A 23,839-nucleotide genomic window follows, 5' to 3' on the forward strand; every position below is an offset into this window, starting at 1 on the left:
TGGTACAGTCACTGTGTACATACATTACTGATCCTGAGTTACCTCCTGTATTATACTCCAGAGCTGCACTCACTATTCTGCTGGTGCAGTCACTGTGTACATACATTACTGATCCTGAGTTACCTCCTGTATTATACTCCAAAGCTGCACTCGCTATTCTGCTGGTGCAGTCACTGTGTGCATACATTACATTACTGATACTGTACTGATCCTGAGTTACCTCCTGTATTATACTCCAGAGCTGCACTCACTATTCTGCTGGTGCAGTCACTGTGTGCATACATTACATTACTGATACTGTACTGATCCTGAGTTACCTCCTGTATTATACTCCAGAGCTGCACTCACTATTCTGCTGGTGCAGTCACTGTGTGCATACATTACATTACTGATACTGTACTGATCCTGAGTTACCTCCTGTATTATACTCCAGAGCTGCACTCACTATTCTGCTGGTGCAGTCACTGTGTACATACATTACTGATCCTGAGTAACCTCCTGTATTATACTCCAGAGCTGCACTCACTATTCTGCTGGTGCAGTCACTGTGTACATACATTACTGATCCTGAGTTACCTCCTGTATTATACTCCAGAGCTGCACTCACTAGTCTGATGGTACATTGCTTATTTAGAGCCAGCCCTTGCATTGTATCTTGCGTTCTGGAAACAGTCAGTAAGTTTGCTACAGTAAGATGTTACTCTGAGCTCCCATAATGCAGCAGTACCTCTTACAATGTCTGGTATGAGGACTACATTTCCCAGAATTCAAGTAGCCATAACAAGCCGGGAATGCTGGGGGATTTTCGCTCTTCCCCTGCAGACTAGTGAGTGCAGTTCTGCCGTTACCGCACGGAGTTCGCAGCACTGTCTCCCTCCCGGTCCAGGCTGAGCGGAGGCCGCAGTCACTCACCTCTTCACCTCCCGGCCGGATCCCTCCGCTTTATATCCTACCCAGCCTATCCCAGACCCGCCAGCATGTCCTCCTGGGGCGTGGTCTAAGTGATTCAAGGGGCGTGGTATTAGTTAGAGGTGGGGTTACGAGAACACTGTCCGGACCTGCGCAGCAAGTTAGTGGGCGTGTTTCTTTGTAAACCAATAAAAAATGAGGCAACAAGAAGGCGTGGTCACATTTAGAAGTTAGTGTAATAGGAAGAGGCGTGGCCTCAAGCCAGTCAGTTCCTATGGGCGGTACTAAGCTATGTTTACCTTAGGCCAGTAAGCGAGATGGGCGGGGTTTAGTCCGAGTTGTTGTGGGAGGAGTCGGGGCTGTGGGCGTGGTGATCGTCGGTGGATGTCGGTACTCCGGGGCAGGCTCTCGGTCAGTGAGGGAGGGGGGACGGTGACGGACGGTCTGGGGTTCGCGGCCGGAGGGGCGGCATCTCCGCTGTGCGGTCAGTGTGCTGGATTATTGTCTGGTGGTAGAAGGAGGAGGCGCCGCGCGGGTTTCCGGGTCGCTGAAGTTGTTCCGGGTGTCGGGGGCCTGTCTGTGCCGGGGATGAGAGCCGGACCACGGTGACGGAGGAAGCAGGACGTGCTGCATGGACTGCGACCACAGTGAGTGCCGGCTGTGCATGACGTCATCCCCGGGGTCCCTGCTACTCACCGGCCGCGTCCTGGGGGGTCCCTGCTACTCACCGGCCGCGTCCTGGGGGGTCCCTGCACGTCACCCTCCGCGTCTAGGGGGTCCCTGCACGTCACCCACCACGTCTAGGGGGTCCCTGCACGTCACCCACCGCGTCTAGGGGGTCCCTGCACGTCACCCTCCGCGTCTAGGGGGTCCCTGCACGTCACCCACCGCGTCTAGGGGGTCCCTGCACGTCACCCTCCGCGTCTAGGGGGTCCCTGCACGTCACCCACCGCGTCTAGGGGGTCCCTGCACGTCACCCACCGCGTCTAGGGGGTCCCTGCACGTCACCCACCGCGTCTAGGGGGTCCCTGCACGTCACCCTCCGCGTCTAGGGGGTCCCTGCACGTCACCCTCCGCGTCTAGGGGGTCCCTGCACGTCACCCTCCGCGTCTAGGGGGTCCCTGCACGTCACCCTCCGCGTCTAGGGGGTCCCTGCACGTCACCCTCCGCGTCTAGGGGGTCCCTGCACGTCACCCTCCGCGTCTAGGGGGTCCCTGCACGTCACCCTCCGCGTCTAGGGGGTCCCTGCACGTCACCCTCCGCGTCTAGGGGGTCCCTGCACGTCACCCTCCGCGTCTAGGGGGTCCCTGCACGTCACCCTCCGCGTCTAGGGGGTCCCTGCACGTCACCCTCCGCGTCTAGGGGGTCCCTGCACGTCACCCTCCGCGTCTAGGGGGTCCCTGCACGTCACCCTCCGCGTCTAGGGGGTCCCTGCACGTCACCCTCCGCGTCTAGGGGGTCCCTGCACGTCACCCTCCGCGTCTAGGGGGTCCCTGCACGTCACCCTCCGCGTCTAGGGGGTCCCTGCACGTCACCCTCCGCGTCTAGGGGGTCCCTGCACGTCACCCTCCGCGTCTAGGGGGTCCCTGCACGTCACCCTCCGCGTCTAGGGGGTCCCTGCACGTCACCCTCCGCGTCTAGGGGGTCCCTGCACGTCACCCTCCGCGTCTAGGGGGTCCCTGCACGTCACCCTCCGCGTCTAGGGGGTCCCTGCACGTCACCCTCCGCGTCTAGGGGGTCCCTGCACGTCACCCTCCGCGTCTAGGGGGTCCCTGCACGTCACCCTCCGCGTCTAGGGGGTCCCTGCACGTCACCCTCCGCGTCTAGGGGGTCCCTGCACGTCGCCCTCCGCGTCTAGGGGGTCCCTGCACGTCGCCCTCCGCGTCTAGGGGGTCCCTGCACGTCGCCCTCCGCGTCTAGGGGGTCCCTGCACGTCGCCCTCCGCGTCTAGGGGGTCCCTGCACGTCGCCCTCCGCGTCTAGGGGGTCCCTGCACGTCGCCCTCCGCGTCTAGGGGGTCCCTGCACGTCGCCCTCCGCGTCTAGGGGGTCCCTGCACGTCGCCCTCCGCGTCTAGGGGGTCCCTGCACGTCGCCCTCCGCGTCTAGGGGGTCCCTGCACGTCGCCCTCCGCGTCTAGGGGGTCCCTGCACGTCGCCCTCCGCGTCTAGGGGGTCCCTGCACGTCGCCCTCCGCGTCTAGGGGGTCCCTGCACGTCGCCCTCCGCGTCTAGGGGGTCCCTGCACGTCGCCCTCCGCGTCTAGGGGGTCCCTGCACGTCGCCCTCCGCGTCTAGGGGGTCCCTGCACGTCGCCCTCCGCGTCTAGGGGGTCCCTGCACGTCGCCCTCCGCGTCTAGGGGGTCCCTGCACGTCGCCCTCCGCGTCTAGGGGGTCCCTGCACGTCGCCCTCCGCGTCTAGGGGGTCCCTGCACGTCGCCCTCCGCGTCTAGGGGGTCCCTGCACGTCGCCCTCCGCGTCTAGGGGGTCCCTGCACGTCGCCCTCCGCGTCTAGGGGGTCCCTGCACGTCGCCCTCCGCGTCTAGGGGGTCCCTGCACGTCGCCCTCCGCGTCTAGGGGGTCCCTGCACGTCGCCCTCCGCGTCTAGGGGGTCCCTGCACGTCGCCCTCCGCGTCTAGGGGGTCCCTGCACGTCGCCCTCCGCGTCTAGGGGGTCCCTGCACGTCGCCCTCCGCGTCTAGGGGGTCCCTGCACGTCGCCCTCCGCGTCTAGGGGGTCCCTGCACGTCGCCCTCCGCGTCTAGGGGGTCCCTGCACGTCGCCCTCCGCGTCTAGGGGGTCCCTGCACGTCGCCCTCCGCGTCTAGGGGGTCCCTGCACGTCGCCCTCCGCGTCTAGGGGGTCCCTGCACGTCGCCCTCCGCGTCTAGGGGGTCCCTGCACGTCGCCCTCCGCGTCTAGGGGGTCCCTGCACGTCGCCCTCCGCGTCTAGGGGGTCCCTGCACGTCGCCCTCCGCGTCTAGGGGGTCCCTGCACGTCGCCCTCCGCGTCTAGGGGGTCCCTGCACGTCGCCCTCCGCGTCTAGGGGGTCCCTGCACGTCGCCCTCCGCGTCTAGGGGGTCCCTGCACGTCGCCCTCCGCGTCTAGGGGGTCCCTGCACGTCGCCCTCCGCGTCTAGGGGGTCCCTGCACGTCGCCCTCCGCGTCTAGGGGGTCCCTGCACGTCGCCCTCCGCGTCTAGGGGGTCCCTGCACGTCGCCCTCCGCGTCTAGGGGGTCCCTGCACGTCGCCCTCCGCGTCTAGGGGGTCCCTGCACGTCGCCCTCCGCGTCCTGGGGGCCCCTGCACGTCGCCCTCCGCGTCCTGGGGGCCCCTGCACGTCGCCCTCCGCCTCCTGGGGTCCCCTGCCCGTTCGCCCTCCGCCTCCTGGGGTCCCCTGCCCGTTCGCCCTCCGCCTCCTGGGGTCCCCTGCCCGTTCGCCCTCCGCCTCCTGGGGTCCCCTGCCCGTTCGCCCTCCGCCTCCTGGGGTCCCCTGCCCGTTCGCCCTCCGCCTCCTGGGGTCCCCTGCCCGTTCGCCCTCCGCCTCCTGGGGTCCCCTGCCCGTTCGCCCTCCGCCTCCTGGGGTCCCCTGCCCGTTCGCCCTCCGCCTCCTGGGGTCCCCTTGCCGTTCGCCCTCCGCCTCCTGGGGCCCCTTGCCGTTCGCCCTCCGCCTCCTGGGGTCCCCTTGCCGTTCGCCCTCCGCCTCCTGGGGTCCCCTTGCCGTTCGCCCTCCGCCTCCTGGGGTCCCCTTGCCGTTCGCCCTCCGCCTCCTGGGGTCCCCTTGCCGTTCGCCCTCCGCCTCCTGGGGTCCCCTTGCCGTTCGCCCTCCGCCTCCTGGGGTCCCCTTGCCGTTCGCCCTCCGCCTCCTGGGGTCCCCTTGCCGTTCGCCCTCCGCCTCCTGGGGTCCCCTTGCCGTTCGCCCTCCGCCTCCTGGGGTCCCCTTGCCGTTCGCCCTCCGCCTCCTGGGGTCCCCTTGCCGTTCGCCCTCCGCCTCCTGGGGTCCCCTTGCCGTTCGCCCTCCGCCTCCTGGGGTCCCCTTGCCGTTCGCCCTCCGCCTCCTGGGGTCCCCTGCCCGTTCGCCCTCCGCCTCCTGGGGTCCCCTGCCCGTTCGCCCTCCGCCTCCTGGGGTCCCCTGCCCGTTCGCCCTCCGCCTCCTGGGGTCCCCTGCCCGTTCGCCCTCCGCCTCCTGGGGTCCCCTGCCCGTTCGCCCTCCGCCTCCTGGGGTCCCCTGCCCGTTCGCCCTCCGCCTCCTGGGGTCCCCTGCCCGTTCGCCCTCCGCCTCCTGGGGTCCCCTGCCCGTTCGCCCTCCGCCTCCTGGGGTCCCCTGCCCGTTCGCCCTCCGCCTCCTGGGGTCCCCTGCCCGTTCGCCCTCCGCCTCCTGGGGTCCCCTGCCCGTTCGCCCTCCGCCTCCTGGGGTCCCCTGCCCGTTCGCCCTCCGCCTCCTGGGGTCCCCTGCCCGTTCGCCCTCCGCCTCCTGGGGTCCCCTGCCCGTTCGCCCTCCGCCTCCTGGGGTCCCCTGCCCGTTCGCCCTCCGCCTCCTGGGGTCCCCTGCCCGTTCGCCCTCCGCCTCCTGGGGTCCCCTGCCCGTTCGCCCTCCGCCTCCTGGGGTCCCCTGCCCGTTCGCCCTCCGCCTCCTGGGGTCCCCTGCCCGTTCGCCCTCCGCCTCCTGGGGTCCCCTGCCCGTTCGCCCTCCGCCTCCTGGGGTCCCCTGCCCGTTCGCCCTCCGCCTCCTGGGGTCCCCTGCCCGTTCGCCCTCCGCCTCCTGGGGTCCCCTGCCCGTTCGCCCTCCGCCTCCTGGGGTCCCCTGCCCGTTCGCCCTCCGCCTCCTGGGGTCCCCTGCCCGTTCGCCCTCCGCCTCCTGGGGTCCCCTGCCCGTTCGCCCTCCGCCTCCTGGGGTCCCCTGCCCGTTCGCCCTCCGCCTCCTGGGGTCCCCTGCCCGTTCGCCCTCCGCCTCCTGCGGGACCCTGCCCGTTCGCCCTCCGCCTCTTGGGGGCCCCTGCCCGTTCGCCTTCCGCCTCCTGAGGGGCCCTGCTGTTCGCCCTCCGCCTTCTGGGTGAACCTGCCGGTGTCACAGTATGCCAATCTACCATAGGACGGTTCTGCTGCTTGTGCCAGTCGAAGTGAAGGGTCTTGTGAATATTGCGCCATGCTGTCCAGACGAGGGTCCGCACGCTGCCCACCTGCCATTAGGACTGTGTGCCAATTGGGCTGTGAACTTCTAACCTGTTGAGGGAGGGGGGCATTGCGCCATCTTGTCCAGTGTTCACACTGTGTCTCTTTGTTAGAATCTACCCACTGTGCCAACCTGATGCAGAAGGGTCCAGACCTTGCCAGCCTGCCGGGGTGGGGGGGGGGGGGGGGTCTGCAGTGTGTGGTGATGCTGGGCAATTCACCACTGGTGTGCCATGTGTGCCAGGCTGTTGGCATACAGGACCCGTGCTGTGTGCATGTTCTGTGCCAGCGGCCGGCCTCCAGTCTGGGGGGGGCGCTCGGTGCCAGCACATCACTGGAGCGGTTACTGGGTCACACCCGTCACCTGGGTGGCACTGAAGTAATCACCTCTGGCACTATGGAGGTGCGGGGTGTGGGCACCTGATGCCCGGTGCTGGATGTCTCCCTGCATCATCAGCTGTTGTATATGTGATCTGATGCCAGGCCACCCAGCTCTCCGGGACCACTGACCGCCCAGTCTCCTGGGTTCTGGGAAAGCCGTGTGATCACGCTCTATTGATTTTCTTACAACTTTCTTTTCTCTTGGAATACCAATATTGACCTTCACCCAAATCAAAAAAGTGGCATGACGAAGAGCGCCCCCTGGCCATGACCCGCCGTCAGTGATACTGTAGGGCGATCTGTCTGTGCCCAGGCTGCTCCCCAGGAGCAAACTCAGATGTTTTACTCCTTTTTGTAGGGTAAGAGAATCTAGAGACCAACCGCAGACTGCGCCCCCTACAGGAGGAAGAGGATGGCACAAGGTGCAGACCATCAGTTCGGCACACTCTGCCAACCTACCATGGGAAGGATATGTCAGCTCTGTCACCCTACCATACGGGATTTTGGGTCTTGTCATGTTATTTATCAAAGAACAGAATGTCTGGAAGAAGGGCACTGTATTGGTTATGCCCTTGTTTAGGCTTTTGAGAAAGACGCAGCGCTCAATGCCAGTCTGCTGTAGGAAAGTTTTTCCAGTTTTTTGAGGGAAGTGTATGCCAATCTGTGTAAAAAGGATTTACAGTGGAAGGAGCTGCACACTTTGCCAGCACTGTACCAGACTGCTGTGCAAGGAGGTGCGTGCACTGTGCCAACCTGCCATGGGAAATGGTCCGTGCCCTATGCGAGCCTGCCGTGGAAAAGGGTGTATGCTCTGTACCAGCCTGCCGTGGAAAAGGGTGTATGCTCTGTACCAGCCTGCCGTGGAAAAGGGTGTATGCTCTGTACCAGCCTGCCGTGGAAAAGGGTGTAAGCTCTGTACCAGCCTGCCGTGGAAAAGGGTGTAAGCTCTGTACCAGCCTGCCGTGGAAAAGGGTGTATGCTCTGTACCAGCCTGCCGTGGAAAAGGGTGTAAGCTCTGTACCAGCCTGCCGTGGAAAAGGGTGTAAGCTCTGTACCAGCCTGCCGTGCAAAAAGGTGTTTGCTCTATACCAGCCTGCCGTGGAAATAATGGGTGCATTGTGTCTGCGTCCTCCCATATTACTACACAGCCAGTCAGATTTGCCGTTCTGGAGTCTGGGAAAGCTGAGTGCCCCCAACTGTGTGATCTGTGATACCCGACTAGTCTGACCAAAAGTGATGGGAAAACTTTTCTAATAACTTACCGTTTTTCAAAGTGTGTCCCGCGGTGCATGCTGGGAGTTGTAGTTTTGTCACAGCCGAGGAGCCCCTTCCAGGATACGCTGAGCTGACGTAACTCTTTCTATGCCGGGGACATTTTAGTGTCGCCCCCTCTCTTCCCCATTTGTTGGGGTTTGGTCCAGAGTATTTGGAATTATATTCGCTTTCCCCACCATTTTCACAGCACTGAATTGTCCTGAGTGGAGAGTGTGCAGGAGGGGCACTCCGGTCACCCCTCTTGTGTTCCCTCTCGCTCATCATCGCCCTCTGCTGGGCTAAGGAATGAGCTGCTAAAAAGTGTGGTGGCAGGGAAGTAACAACTATTTTGAGTCCGTTTCTGGTTCCCAGGAGGAATCAGTCGTTTCTTCTACTCGTAGATCACAGAATATAAATATTTGCATTTTCGGCTGTTCACTATTGTAGTGTGTACAGGGGCTTTCATAGGGTCACTGCAGAGGAGTGACCCGGATATTCGTGCTGCCGCCTCTCCATGTTTTACATGTGGCTTTATCTGGCCGGCACACTGAGGCTGTTTGCAGTTTCCTCATTTGCCCAGTTGGTTATGATGGGGTACGCTGGCAGGAATGGGGGACCCCATTGAGCAGTTGCTCCATGCTGCGCTCGTCCTGGGGCTGCGCTCGTCCTGGGGCTGCGCTCGTCCTGGGGCTGCGCTCGTCCTGGGGCTGCGCTCGTCCTGGGGCGCCGCTCGTCCTGGGGCGCCGCTCGTCCTGGGGCGCCGCTCGTCCTGGGGCGCCGCTCGTCCTTTGCCCTGAGTGGACATGGCCTTCGCCGTCTGCTGAGGAGTGTAGAGCTCTGTCCTGGGTACTGGCGACAAGAGGATGTGGCCAGAGATGGACGTAACGCGCACCCCAGGCCCCGCTATGTAGCTGGGGTCATTGTCACACTAAAAGCATCTGACTACTATTAATTAGATGCGTTTAAGGACTGGATTTTTGGAGACATAAGTGAGTGCTCTGTGGGAAAGGGAGGTATCAGGGGCCCATATGCCATTCTTGCACAGGGGCCTCTGCTGAATGTATCCACCATTAGACCCCGATAAAGCTGAAAGTTGATGTATATAGGGTCTGTGCAAAACTTGTCTCTGAGAAAAAGTCAGCGTGTGTACTCACTCCTTGGCTTGCTCTTTGGTTCCTCGGCACGCTCTTTGGTTCCTCGGCCCGCGCTTTGCCTCCTCGGCTCGAGCTTTGCCCCCTCGGCTTGCTCTTTGCTGCCTTGCCGTCACTTCTCTACTTGCTTTGGAGCCTTCATATGGCTCCTCACTACACTTTCGCACCTTGCTTTGGCTCCTCGCCTTGCCACGCTTTCACTTCTCACCACCTTTTGCTCCTAACCACAATTTGGTGCCTCGTTGTGGCTCCTAGCCACACTTTGGCTCCTTGCGACGCTTTGGTGCCTCGCTTTCGCTCTTCTGCTCGCTCTCCCATTTTCTTGCTCTCAAAGCAACATTTTAAAGATTTGTTAGCTTATCAGATTGAATCATCGGTAAAATTACATTGCTGCGCCATGAAGGAACGTCTAGATCTTCTGGATTAAAAGAGTTTCCTATATGATAGACACGTAGAGGAGGGCCTCAAATAACATTTTTTTACCATTTTTAAGGACTGGGACTTTTAGACTGGCGAAGCCTATGCACTGAAAGGCCTATCCAAATATCACAAGGAGGGATTGCAATATACACTGGAAGACACATAGAGAAGGGCTTCAGAATAAAATCTTTTTTTCCTCGTTATTTAGGGCTCTTGCACTAGTAAAGTCTATGCACTCTGTCTGTGCAAGGGCTGCTGAAAAATTATAAGGAGGGAATGCAATACAGCCAGCAAGAGACATAGGAGGGGCTCTGATTCAATTCTGGTACAATTTTAAAGACATTGACTATTATTAGGCAGGACACAGCCAATTACACAGTGTCATGGCCATACACAGCACCTTTGCACAGTATTATGTCCTTAAACAGCCCCTTTACACAGTATCGTGTCCCTGCGCAGCCCCTTTACACAGTATCATATCCCTGCGCAGCTCCTTTACACAGTATCGTGTCCCTGCGCAGCCCCTTTACACAGTATCGAGGCAGTTGAAGGGTTAAAACAAATTTCCCGTCAATGGAAAATGAAAAAAAGATCCCTTATTATAATGAGATAAAAGGTGCAGTGCGTGCCCAGTGCCAAGTGCTGCGGAGAAGCGTCTGGGTGCATGAAGGCCATGGGTGACTCATCAGGACCTTGTCACCGCGCGCTGCCGGTGATTGATGGTCCCCGGGCTGTTTCTGCATTGGTCACAGCACAGTCTGCCATAGCCGGCAATTTATAACGGAGGGGGGTGGGTGTCCCCGGCAGAGTAAGGTGACCGGTTTATGATACGTGCACTGCAGCCGCTTGTATTATTAATGCCCGCTTTGTTCCCCGTAATCTCCTCAAGTCATCGCTCACAACCGTCCAGCTCAGATGACTTAATTTTTCTTTTTTATCTCGAAGAAAGAGAAAACTGCTTAAAGGGAAACGAAACGTAAAGGTGGTGAACAAGACCTGACTACAAGGCCACCACAATGGGTTTTCCAGGTTGGAAAAGCTTCACCTGATGCTGACACGTCTGATTTATTAGTCATACAGGAAAACTCCCTAAACCACCCCCCCCCCAAAAAAAAAAATAAAAGCTTCTATATACCAAGTACGGTATGTCAAAATGACCATACATCTCACAAGCCAAAGGTTATGTTGGCTAATTACCCCATCAGACACACGTTTCTAAATCGGCTCCTCATGGGTGGTAATTTTACATTGCCCGTGGTCAGGATAGCCAATCAGGGTATTGGCTAAAAAGCACCAGACCACTTTTGCGGCTTTCTACACATTTTGGGGCTGACTAGCTGGGTAAATATAATTTTCAAAATTTAAATATTCAGCTGGGTAGCCCAGGCAACCCCATCCCCCTCCCCAAAAATAAAAGAAATGAACAATTACTATAAAATATTCCCACAGCAGCAGCTACATACTCGCCCCTCACACAAAGTTTTCCTAAAGAAAAAAAAAAACAGCTATTTTTCTCCTTTCAAAGGATTAAAGATTAGGTGGTGTGACATAATTAGAGGAACTGTCACCAGTGGCAGTTTAAGCTCTTATTTTATTCCCACTTCTCCCCTGAGTAATCTGTTGTTTTCCTATTTTAAATCCGCCATAAGGTTCCAGAGATATGGGCTTTTTAAAAATTGTTGTTTCTAAAGGGGTGTGTCTTGCAAGACATGCCCCCGAGGAACAAGCAAACCACGCCCCCTTTCAGTGCACCAAATAAAAAGGCCCATATCTTTGGAACCGTATGGTGGATTTTTAAAAAACAAAAACTGGAATATTGTGGGGAGCAGCAGGAACGAGAGGAGATAAAAATAATTGACCATGCGCCAGATGCAGACACAAACTTTTAAGAAATGATTAAAAATAGTTTAGTTGTGCTTAGTATTAAATGTAACTGTTGCCCAAAACTTCTGATAAGAAAAAAAGATACACAATACTCTAGTGGGTTTGTATCACATACATCTATTTCAGGAGAACCTTAATTTGGATTTCCCCTTTAAGACCGTGTTATTCCCAGGATGTAAGCTATATTTGTCACGTTTATGTCGGTGGCGGTATTCTAGGAGACGTCGTTCCTTAGATTCTCAGGCTGGGGTCGTGTAATGTTGGGATCCGTTTTGTGTACACAGCTCTGCCCCGTCCTGCTGTCCTGTCTCCTGCTCTGCATTCCTTTGCTTCCCCTCTGGCTGGCTTCTCTAGTGCCATGGGACAATGCCTTTGATTTAACCCTAAGATGGCTGTACTCGTCAAACTGTAAAAAAAACAAACAAAACAAAGCAAAAAAAAACCAAAACAAATCTTGCCTACCGAGGTTCAAGGATGATTGTCCGTACCGGATAGAATTGCATGAATTAAAGGGCTGTTTTAATCATAGACATTTCGGGTGTCTATGTGGCAGGGGCACACTGTAGTCTCGGGAATGGGGTGTCCTGTCTTACCAGATGCTGTGGCCGTAGGCACATGCGTGTCTCTCTATATTGAGTTCCAAAAAAAGAGGGGTACACTCCATTGGCGATTATCCATAAACTCCCATAGAAATCAGTGGGAAGAGGTGTGCATGTGCGTCCAAATCTCCACTGAGAATGGGTGTCCTGTCCTACCGCGTGCTGTGGCCATAGTCACATGCGTGGCTGTGTACATTTAAGTTCCTAAAAACAGCTGAGTACACTCCATTGGAGATATCCAGAAACTCCCATAGAAGACAGTGAGAAGAGCTGCGCATGTGCGGCCAAATCTCCACTGAGAATGCGTGTCCTACCACGTGCGGTGGCCGTAGTCACATTCGTGGCTGTCTACATTAAGTTCCAAAAAAACAGCTGAGTACACTCCATTGGTGATATCTGGGAGCTTTCATAGAAGTCAGTGGTAAGAGCTGTGCATGCGCGGCCAACTCTCCACTGATAATGGCTGTCTTTTGCACACCCTGTCCTCCCCTTGTACTGTGGCTGTAGTCACATACGTGGTTCTCTACATTGAGTTCCAAAGAAACAGCGAAGTACTCTCCATTGTCGATATCCGAAACCTCCCATAGAAGTCAAAGGGAAGAGCTGCGCATGTGCGTCCAAATTTCCACTGAGAATTGATGTCTTGTGCCCACCCTGTCCTACCGGGTACTGTGGCTGTAGTCACATGCGTGGCTCTCTACATGTAGAGTTCCAAAAAATGTCGGCGTACACTCCATTGGTGATATCCAGAAGCTCTCATAGAAGTCAGTGGGAAATGCTGCGCATGCGCTGCCAACTCTCCACTGAGAATGGGTGTCCTGTGCACACCCTGTCCTACCGGGTCTTGTGGCCGTAGTCACATTTGTGGCTCTCTACATCGATTTCCAAAAAACATTGGAGTGCACCCTATTGGTGATATCTGGAAACTCCCGTAGAAGTAATTGGGAAGAGCTGCGCATGTGCAGTCAACATTCAACTGAGAATGGGTCTCCTGTGCCCACCCTGTCGTACTGGGTGTGGTGGCCGTCGTCACGTGTGGCTGTCTATATTAAGTTCCAAAAAACAGCAGAGTGCACTCCATTGGCAATATCCAGAAACTGCCATAGCAGTTAGTGGGAAGAGCTGCGCATGCGTGGCCAAATCTCCACTAAGAATTGGGGTACTGTGGCCTGAGTGACACATTTGTCGCTCTCTACAATGAGTTTAAAAAAAAACAGCAGATTTCACTTAATTGGCGATATCCGGAAACTCCCATAGAAGGCAGCTGGAAGAGCTGCGCATGCGCGGCCAAATCTCCACTGAGAATGGGTGTCCTGTGCCCACTCTGTCCTACCAGGTACTGTGGCCGTCGTCACATGTGGCTGTCTATATTGAGTTCCAAAAAACAGCGGAGTACACTATATTGGCGATATCCAGAAACTCTCATAGAAGTCAGTGCGAAGAGCTGCGCATGCGCGGATAACTCTTCACTGATAACGGTCACTGAACAAAGGAGGAGAGGGTGTCTCAGAAAGTCCATCCTGCATACAAGTCCCAATATCTATCTCCAGTTTGGGGGGGTCCTCTGACTCCCGTCCTGCCTAGCGATTTGCCCGCTATTGGAGAAGACGTGGTGGTGAATGCACAGGTCTCCCAATTCTTAACGTTAAGGCTGCTTTCACACCTCCGGTTTCTGCAATGCGGCACAATCCGGCACTTTGCATGAAAATCGCAACCGTTTTTTTCTGCTGCCGGTTGCGTTTTTTCTGCATAGACTTTAATTAGTGCCGCATTGTGCCGCAAGGCCTTGCGTTCCATCCGGTTTTTGCCGCATGCGTCAGATTTAGCCGATGCGGCGGCCGGATGGAACGTTGCCTGGCACGTTTTTTCGTGCGGCAAAAAAAAACCGCATCGCGCCGCATTCGGCCGCTGCGGCGCATTTTTCAATGCATGCCTATGGCGGCCGGATGCGGCGCGATGTGGCAATAACCGCATCCGGCCGCCGCATGCAGTTTTTGCCACTGCGCATGCTCAGTAGCATGCCGCAAGCGGCAAAAACCGGACTGGCCGCAAAGGAAAAACTTATGCAAAGGATGCGGTGTGTTCACCGCATCCGTTGCATAGCTTGCACAGCCGGATTGAGCCGCAGAGCTCAAGCCGGATGTGTGAAAGCAGCCTAACCGACACTTAGACAATGTTTTGTCTCCATGGTAACAGACTACAAACAAACTCTTTGTAGTCAGACCCTGCTGTCACGCCCTTTTTCATCCTCTAATGTATTGCCATTCTCATCCCTTTGGTGACAGATTCCAGTCTGATGGCTGACACCGAACATCACCACTCTGTACCTCGTCGTTTTCTGAATCTGAGGAACCGCTGACACAAAGCGACGGCTCACTAAGATTTATTCCATTTCGACTTCTCTAATCTATAAACCCTTTCCAAGGGGAAAAGAAAGGATGATGGATTCAGTGTAATTCTCTGGCTGCAAACACAGAATTCCACAAGTCTGAGAAAAGTTAAAGGCTTCTCCATCATTGCCAGATACATTAGCTTCATGGCAGCGCGCCAGCGTCAGACCGGGCTGGATGAATTATATTGTGTTCCCTCGTCCCATTACCTCAATTGGATCTTTGCTGAATGTTCGGTGCAAGCAAATGTTCTTTTAAAGGAACTGTCAGTAGGGCACCGCTGCATAGATGGCAGTCCATATAAAAGGACAGACTGTCACCCTCTTAAAGAGGACCCATCACTTGCCAAAAATGTGTTTTCTTATATCTTGCTGTAAATGCCGCTGTTCTCCTGAATCCGGAGATGTTTTCCTTTTGTTCCTGCTCCTCTCCATTCCTGAGATATGGCCCCTTTTTCTTTTAGCCATCTGGGAGTGGTTCTCAAAAGAACACTCCCACTTGGCTAAAAAGACTAGATATGTCTGTAGGGAGGAAGTGGCCATATCTTTGGAACCGAGAGGCGCAGGAACAAAAGAAAAACAACGCCGGATTCAGGAGAACAGCGGCTTTTTCACCTGGTAGCAAAAAAATTACATAAGACAAGAAATAGGCCATTGTTTTATTTGGCATTTTCAGCCAAAGCTAGGGGCCTGATTCATCATTTGCGCTTTTTTTTTTTTTTTTTTTGCAGTATTAAGTAAATTGTATTTCTTTATCTTTTTATTTTTTTAAGTTCAAAATGCTGGAAATATTGCAGGTGTACATAAAAACACTCCGTGGATGTTTAATTCTTTGAACAAGTTATTGCTTCCCTTTCTGTTATGTTTAAAAAATTTAAATAAAAAAGATGTTTTAAAAAAAAAAAAAAACCTCAGTGGAAAATGCTGAAGCACATTGGCATAAAAAAAAAATAAAAAAAAAATTGTAACATTATTGAAATTTATAAATTGGGCAAAAACATCTGGAAAGCCCCAAACTCTGAATGAAAGGGTGGCAAACCCCCCCCGCCCCTCCCCACCTGAAATAAACAGTCATGGCCGAATGTGTTGGCACCCTTGGAACGGTTCCAGGAAATAAAATTTCTCCCAGAAAAATATTGCAATTACTTGCACATTGTGTATTGGAACAGCACAAAAAAAAAATACCAGAGGGGGGAAAAAAGGCAATTTTGACATAATTATGCGCAAAATTATTGCCGCTTTTCCAAAATTGTGGGTAATCAACTTTGTTTCAATCATATGATGCTCATTCAAAGTCGCTTGCTGTGGGCAATATGAAAATCACACCTGAAACCAGATAAAAAGGGGAGAAGTTGACCTGGAGGAGTTTGCAAAAGAAGAGTGCAAAATTCCAGGTGAGAGGAGTAAGAAGCTTGTGGACGGGTATAGGAAGCGACTGATTGCAGGTATTTATTCCAAAGGATGGTTTCAGTAGTGCAGCCTCGGAGTTTGGGCCTGTAACTACAGTGAGTCATATTCCAGTATGGATGGATGATATAAACTCACGTTAAGGACGTTCTTGTACCTTGTATTCTGGGGAATCTCCTTATAATGATAGGCAGAGCGGGGAGCGGTCGGCTGTAATGGCTGGGCCGGAGCCCTCGGTGGGAGACGTAGATCCTGCACTTAGGCGGTTAACATTCACTCAGATTAAAAGCACCTTGTCAAGGACTGGAGCCGGTTTAATAGGACGCTCGGGTATTAGGGCACGATTCCCAGAACCTGTAAACTGCGGCGACACAAATCACCGCTCCAAATGAAATGCTCAGCGATGCTCTTCTATGGAGGCGATCCACCGGCGCCTCGAGCTCGTGACTGCACTTGGCCGCAGTGTCACAGTCCAGGGGATTGACGGCAGCGTTACTAATGTGAGATCATCGCTCGCTAATAGGGAGATGCTGAGAAAGTGAAGAGGGGGCAGAGAGCGTGCCGGGCCCTGACATGGTAGTGTCATTGGCTTTATTGCAGCTGATGCTTAATTAGGAAATTTTGCAACTTGTGATGTTTTTGCTCCTTTCTCTAACAGTTCTGCTTTCGTTTTGCAAAGTGGAGGGGGGGGGAAATGGCTAATCATGACCCAAAAATTCATCATAATTTCTGAAAATATGGCCGAAATTACGACTGAAATATTCTCCAGTGTTCCTTGCATTGGCAGAATGGCGCACACGTCTTAATGAATTTGGCGCATCTTCCTCCAGCACAACCTTCAACAAGAGGAAAAACTACCAGCCCTGCTCCTCCTGCTGCTGTAACACAAGGGCTTTTTTTTTTTTTTTTTTACCTCTTCCCCCCTCTAGAATCATGTTTTTATGTTTCATGTAAACAAAACCTAAAAAAATGGTTACAGCAAGGAGAACTGGCCACATACTATAGATCCCTCCCTCCCTCTATCTATCTATCTATCCCTCTATCTATCTATCCCTCTATCTATCTATCCCTCTATCTATCTATCCCTCTATCTATCTATCTATCTATCCCTCTATCTATCTATCTATCCCTCTATCTATCTATCTATCCCTCTATCTATCTATCTATCCCTCTATCTATCTATCCCTCTATCTATCTATCCCTCGATCTATCTATCCCTCGATCTATCTATCCCTCGATCTATCTATCCCTCGATCTATCTATCCCTCCCTCTATCCCTCTATCTATCCCTCCCTCTATCCCTCTATCTATCTATCTATCCCTCTATCTATCTATCTATCCCTCTATCTATCTATCTATCCCTCTATCTATCTATCTATCCCTCTATCTATCTATCTATCCCTCTATCTATCTATCTATCCCTCTATCTATCTATCCCTCTATCTATCTATCTATCCCTCTATCTATCTATCTCTCTATCTATCCCTCTATCTATCTATCTATCTATCTATCCCTCTATCTATCTATCTATCTATCTATCCCTCTATCTATCTATCTATCTATCCCTCTATCTATCTATCTATCCCTCTATCTATCTATCTATCTATCCCTCTATCTATCTATCTATCTATCTATCTATCCCTCTATCTATCTATCTATCTATCTATCTATCTATCTATCCCTCTATCTATCTATCTATCTATCCCTCTATCTATCTATCTATCTATCCCTCTATCTATCTATCTATCTATCCCTCTATCTATCTATCTATCTATCCCTCTATCTATCTATCTATCTATCCCTCTATCTATCTATCTATCTATCTATCCCTCTATCTATCTATCTATCTATCTATCCCTCTATCTATCTATCTATCCCTCTATCTATCTATCTATCTATCTATCTATCTATCCCTCTATCTATCTATCTATCTATCCCTCTATCTATCTATCTATCCCTCTATCTATCTATCTATCTATCTATCCCTCTATCTATCTATCTATCCCTCTATCTATCTATCCCTCTATCTATCTATCTATCTATCTATCTATCTATCCCTCTATCTATCTATCTATCTATCTATCCCTCTATCTATCTATCTATCTATCCCTCTATCTATCTATCTATCTATCCCTCTATCTATCTATCTATCCCTCTATCTATCTATCTATCTATCTATCTATCTATCTATCCCTCTATCTATCTATCTATCTATCCCTCTATCTATCTATCTATCTATCTATCCCTCTATCTATCTATCTATCTATCTATCCCTCTATCTATCTATCTATCCCTCTATCTATCTATCTATCTATCTATCCCTCTATCTATCTATCTATCCCTCTATCTATCTATCTATCTATCTATCCCTCTATCTATCTATCTATCTATCTATCTATCTATCTATCTATCTATCCCTCTATCTATCTATCTATCTATCCCTCTATCTATCTATCTATCCCTCTATCTATCTATCTATCTATCTATCTATCTATCTATCTATCCCTCTATCTATCTATCTATCTATCCCTCTATCTATCTATCTATCCCTCTATCTATCTATCTATCTATCTATCCCTCTATCTATCTATCTATCTATCCCTCTATCTATCTATCCCTCTATCTATCTATCTATCTATCCCTCTATCTATCTATCTATCTATCTATCCCTCTATCTATCTATCTATCCCTCTATCTATCTATCTATCTATCTATCCCTCTATCTATCTATCTATCCCTCTATCTATCTATCTATCCCTCTATCTATCTATCTATCTATCTATCTATCCCTCTATCTATCTATCTATCCCTCTATCTATCTATCTATCTATCCCTCTATCTATCTATCTATCCCTCTATCTATCTATCCCTCTATCTATCTATCCCTCTATCTATCTATCTATCCCTCTATCTATCTATCTATCCCTCTATCTATCTATCTATCTATCTATCCCTCTATCTATCTATCCCTCTATCTATCTATCCCTCTATCTATCTATCTATCCCTCTATCTATCTATCTATCCCTCTATCTATCTATCTATCCCTCTATCTATCTATCTATCTATCCCTCTATCTATCTATCTATCTATCTATCTATCCCTCTATCTATCTATCTATCTATCTATCCCTCTATCTATCTATCTATCTATCTATCTATCTATCTATCTATCTATCTATCTATCTATCTATCTATCCCTCTATCTATCTATCCCTCTATCTATCTATCTATCCCTCTATCTATCTATCTATCCCTCTATCTATCTATCTATCCCTCTATCTATCTATCTATCTATCCCTCTATCTATCTATCTATCTATCTATCTATCTATCTATCCCTCTATCTATCTATCTATCCCTCTATCTATCTATCTATCCCTCTATCTATCTATCTATCTATCCCTCTATCTATCTATCTATCTATCTATCTATCTATCTATCTATCTATCCCTCTATCTATCTATCTATCTATCCCTCTATCTATCTATCTATCCCTCTATCTATCTATCTATCTATCCCTCTATCTATCTATCTATCTATCCCTCTATCTATCTATCTATCCCTCTATCTATCTATCTATCCCTCTATCTATCTATCTATCCCTCTATCTATCTATCTATCCCTCTATCTATCTATCTATCTATCTATCTATCTATCCCTCTATCTATCTATCTATCTATCCCTCTATCTATCTATCTATCTATCTATCTATCTATCTATCCCTCTATCTATCTATCCCTCTATCTATCTATCTATCTATCTATCCCTCTATCTATCTATCCCTCTATCTATCTATCCCTCTATCTATCTATCCCTCTATCTATCTATCCCTCTATCTATCTATCCCTCTATCTATCTATCCCTCTATCTATCTATCCCTCTATCTATCTATCCCTCTATCTATCTATCCCTCTATCTATCTATCCCTCTATCTATCTATCCCTCTATCTATCTATCCCTCTATCTATCTATCCCTCTATCTATCTATCCCTCTATCTATCCCTCTATCTATCCCTCTATCTATCTATCCCTCTATCTATCTATCCCTCTATCTATCTATCCCTCTATCTATCTATCCCTCTATCTATCTATCCCTCTATCTATCTATCCCTCTATCTATCTATCCCTCTATCTATCTATCCCTCTATCTATCTATCCCTCTATCTATCTATCCCTCTATCTATCTATCCCTCTATCTATCTATCCCTCTATCTATCTATCTATCTATCCCTCTATCTATCTATCTATCTATCTATCCCTCTATCTATCTATCTATCTATCTATCCCTCTATCTATCTATCCCTCTATCTATCTATCTATCTATCTATCTATCTATCTATCTATCCCTCTATCTATCTATCCCTCTATCTATCTATCCCTCTATCTATCTATCCCTCTATCTATCTATCCCTCTATCTATCTATCCCTCTATCTATCTATCCCTCTATCTATCTATCCCTCTATCTATCTATCCCTCTATCTATCTATCCCTCTATCTATCTATCCCTCTGTCTATCTATCCCTCTGTCTATCTATCCCTCTGTCTATCTATCCCTCCATGTCTCTATCCCTCCATGTCTCTATCCCTCCATGTCTCTATCCCTCCATGTCTCTATCCCTCCATGTCTCTATCCCTCCATGTCTCTATCCCTCCATGTCTCTATCCCCCCATGTCTCTATCCCCCCATGTCTCTATCCCCCCATGTCTCTATCCCCCCATGTCTCTATCCCCCCATGTCTCTATCCCCCCATGTCTCTATCCCCCCATGTCTCTATCCCCCCATGTCTCTATCCCCCCATGTCTCTATCCCCCCATGTCTCTCTCCCCCCATGTCTCTCTCCCCCCATGTCTCTCTCCCCCCATGTCTCTCTCCCCCCATGTCTCTCTCCCCCCATGTCTCTCTCCCCCCATGTCTCTCTCCCCCCATGTCTCTCTCCCCCCATGTCTCTCTCCCCCCATGTCTCTCTCCCCCCATGTCTCTCTCCCCCCATGTCTCTCTCCCCCCATGTCTCTCTCCCCCCCATGTCTCTCTCCCCCCCATGTCTCTCTCCCCCCATGTCTCTCTCCCCCCATGTCTCTCTCCCCCCATGTCTCTCTCCCCCCATGTCTCTCTCCCCCCATGTCTCTCTCCCCCCATGTCTCTCTCCCCCCATGTCTCTCTCCCCCCATGTCTCTCTCCCCCCATGTCTCTCTCCCCCATGTCTCTCTCCCCCCATGTCTCTCTCCCCCCATGTCTCTCTGCCCCCATGTCTCTCTGCCCCCCATGTCTCTCTCCCCCCATGTCTCTCTCCCCCCATGTCTCTCTCCCCCCATGTCTCTCTCCCCCCATGTCTCTCTCCCCCCATGTCTCTCTCCCCCCATGTCTCTCTCCCCCCCATGTCTCTCTCCCCCCCATGTCTCTCTCCCCCCCATGTCTCTCTCCCCCCCATGTCTCTCTCCCCCCCATGTCTCTCTCCCCCCCATGTCTCTCTCCCCCCCATGTCTCTCTCCCCCCCATGTCTCTCTCCCCCCCATGTCTCTCTCCCCCCCATGTCTCTCTCCCCCCCATGTCTCTCTCCCCCCCATGTCTCTCTCCCCCCCATGTCTCTCTCCCCCCCATGTCTCTCTGCCCCCATGTCTCTCTGCCCCCATGTCTCTCTGCCCCCATGTCTCTCTGCCCCCATGTCTCTCTCCCCCCATGTCTCTCTCCCCCCCATGTCTCTCTCCCCCCCATGTCTCTCTCCCCCCCATGTCTCTCTCCCCCCCATGTCTCTCTCCCCCCCATGTCTCTCTCCCCCCCATGTCTCTCTCCCCCCCATGTCTCTCTCCCCCCCATGTCTCTCTCCCCCCCCATGTCTCTCTCCCCCCCCATGTCTCTCTCCCCCCCCATGTCTCTCTCCCCCCCCATGTCTCTCTCCCCCCCCATGTCTCTCTCCCCCCCCCATGTCTCTCTCCCCCCCCCATGTCTCTCTCCCCCCCCCCATGTCTCTCCCCCCCATGTCTCTCTCCCCCCCCATGTCTCTCTCCCCCCCCCATGTCTCTCTCCCCCCCATGTCTCTCTCCCCCCCCATGTCTCTCTCCCCCCCCATGTCTCTCTCCCCCCCCATGTCTCTTTCCCCCCCCATGTCTCTCTCCCCCCCCATGTCTCTCCCCCCCCCCATGTCTCTCTCCCCCCCATGTCTCTCCCCCCCCCCATGTCTCTCTCCCCCCCATGTCTCTCTCCCCCCCATGTCTCTCTCCCCCCCATGTCTCTCTCCCCCCCATGTCTCTCTCCCCCCCATGTCTCTCTCCCCCCCATGTCTCTCTCCCCCCCATGTCTCTCTCCCCCCCATGTCTCTCTCCCCCCCATGTCTCTCTCCCCCCCATGTCTCTCTCCCCCCCATGTCTCTCTCCCCCCCATGTCTCTCTCCCCCCCATGTCTCTCTCCCCCCCATGTCTCTCTCCCCCCCATGTCTCTCTCCCCCCCATGTCTCTCTCCCCCCCATGTCTCTCTCCCCCCCATGTCTCTCTCCCCCCCCATGTCTCTCTCCCCCCCATGTCTCTCTCCCCCCCATGTCTCTCTCCCCCCCATGTCTCTCTCCCCCCCATGTCTCTCTCCCCCCCATGTCTCTCTCCCCCCCATGTCTCTCTCCCCCCCATGTCTCTCTCCCCCCCATGTCTCTCTCCCCCCCATGTCTCTCTCCCCCCCATGTCTCTCTCCCCCCCCATGTCTCTCTCCCCCCCCATGTCTCTCTCCCCCCCATGTCTCTCTCCCCCCCATGTCTCTCTCCCCCCCATGTCTCTCTCCCCCCCATGTCTCTCTCCCCCCCCATGTCTCTCTCCCCCCCCATGTCTCTCTCCCCCCCATGTCTCTCTCCCCCCCATGTCTCTCTCCCCCCCATGTCTCTCTCCCCCCCCCATGTCTCTCTCCCCCCCCCATGTCTCTCTCCCCCCCATGTCTCTCTCCCCCCCATGTCTCTCCCCCCCCATGTCTCTCTCCCCCCCCATGTCTCTCTCCCCCCCATGTCTCTCTCCCCCCCCATGTCTCTCTCCCCCCCCATGTCTCTCTCCCCCCCCATGTCTCTCTCCCCCCCCATGTCTCTCTCCCCCCCATGTCTCTCTCCCCCCCCATGTCTCTCTCCCTCCATCCCGTGTAAATGCTGCTGTTTTCCTGAATCCGGTGATGTTTTTCTCGTGTTCCTGCGCCTCTCCATTCCGGAGATATTTCCCTTTTTTCTTGCATATAAATTTAGTCTTGTTAGACAAGTGGGTGTACTCCTAAAAAAAATCTCCTCTAGAAGAACCACACCCACTTGGCTCAAAAGAATAGTTGTGTATACATGGAAGAGGAAGCCATATCTCAGGAATGGAGTGGCGCAGAAACAAAAGAAAAACTGGGTCGGATTCAGGAGAAAAGCGGCATTTACACCAGGCAAAGATACATAATATAAATATAGACGAGACATATATAGCATGTGCCCAGCTCTCCTTGTTACAACCATTCTTTCAGACTTTGTTTACATGGAACATAACTTCCCTGCATGATTCCAAATACAAGGAGAGCTGGTCACATGATAGATAGAGGGATAGATAGAGGGATAGATAGAGGGATAGATAGAGGGATAGATAGAGGGATAGATAGAGGGATAGATAGAGGGATAGATAGAGGGATAGATAGAGGGATAGATAGAGGGATAGAGGGATAGATAGATAGATAGATAGATAGAGGGATAGATACATCATGTGGCCAGATCTCCTTGTATTTGGAATCATGTAGTTATGTTCCATGTAAACAAAGCCTGAAAGAATGGTTGTAACAAGGAGAGCTGGCCACATGGTGTGTGTATATAATATATATTTTTAGTGGGCATGGAAAGTATTCAGACCCCTTTAAATTTTTCACCCTTTGTTTCATTGCAGCCATTTTTGGTAAATTCAAAAAAAGTTCATTTTTTTTTCTCATTAATGTACACTCTGCACCCATCGCCCATCTTGACACAAAAAACAGAAATGTAGAATTTTTTTCAAATTTATTAAACAAGAAAAACTGAAATATCACATGGTCATAAGTATTCAGCCCCTTTTTTCACACTCATATTGAAGTCCCATGCTGTCCATTTCCTTGTGATCCTCCTTGAGATGGTTCTGCTCCTTCATTGGAGTCCAGCTGTGTGTAATTAAACTGATAGGACTTGATTTGGAAAGGCGCACACCTCTCTATATAAGACCTCACAGCTCACACTGCATGTCACACCAAATGATAATCATGAGGTCAAAGGAACTGCCCAAGGAGCTCAGAGACAGAATTGTGGCAAGGCACAGATCTG

General features: G+C 52.4%; 2 protein-coding genes across 4 annotated transcripts in view; one reads left to right on the plus strand and one right to left on the minus strand.

The window, feature by feature from the left end:
- The window catches only part of KRIT1 (KRIT1 ankyrin repeat containing), a 68,132-nt gene extending 66,719 nt beyond the window's left edge, over positions 1–1,413 (minus strand). Inside the window, exon 1 of one of the 3 annotated variants that reach the window (XM_075315638.1) lies at positions 1,209–1,413. The gene's annotated coding sequence lies outside the window, so the exon portion shown is untranslated. Of the gene's footprint in view, positions 1–727; positions 819–912; positions 1,156–1,208 lie in introns of those variants that run through there. The other 2 variants (XM_075315636.1, XM_075315637.1) reach the window with 2 other exon arrangements.
- Positions 1,271–23,839, plus strand: part of ANKIB1 (ankyrin repeat and IBR domain containing 1) — a 151,900-nt gene continuing 129,331 nt past the window's right edge. The window contains exon 1 of the mRNA XM_075315635.1: positions 1,271–1,556. The gene's annotated coding sequence lies outside the window, so the exon portion shown is untranslated. The remainder of the gene's footprint in view (positions 1,557–23,839) is intronic.

Source organism: Anomaloglossus baeobatrachus, chromosome 6 (assembly GCF_048569485.1).
Source record: "Anomaloglossus baeobatrachus isolate aAnoBae1 chromosome 6, aAnoBae1.hap1, whole genome shotgun sequence".
In the NCBI taxonomy this organism is placed as follows: domain Eukaryota; kingdom Metazoa; phylum Chordata; class Amphibia; order Anura; family Aromobatidae; genus Anomaloglossus; species Anomaloglossus baeobatrachus.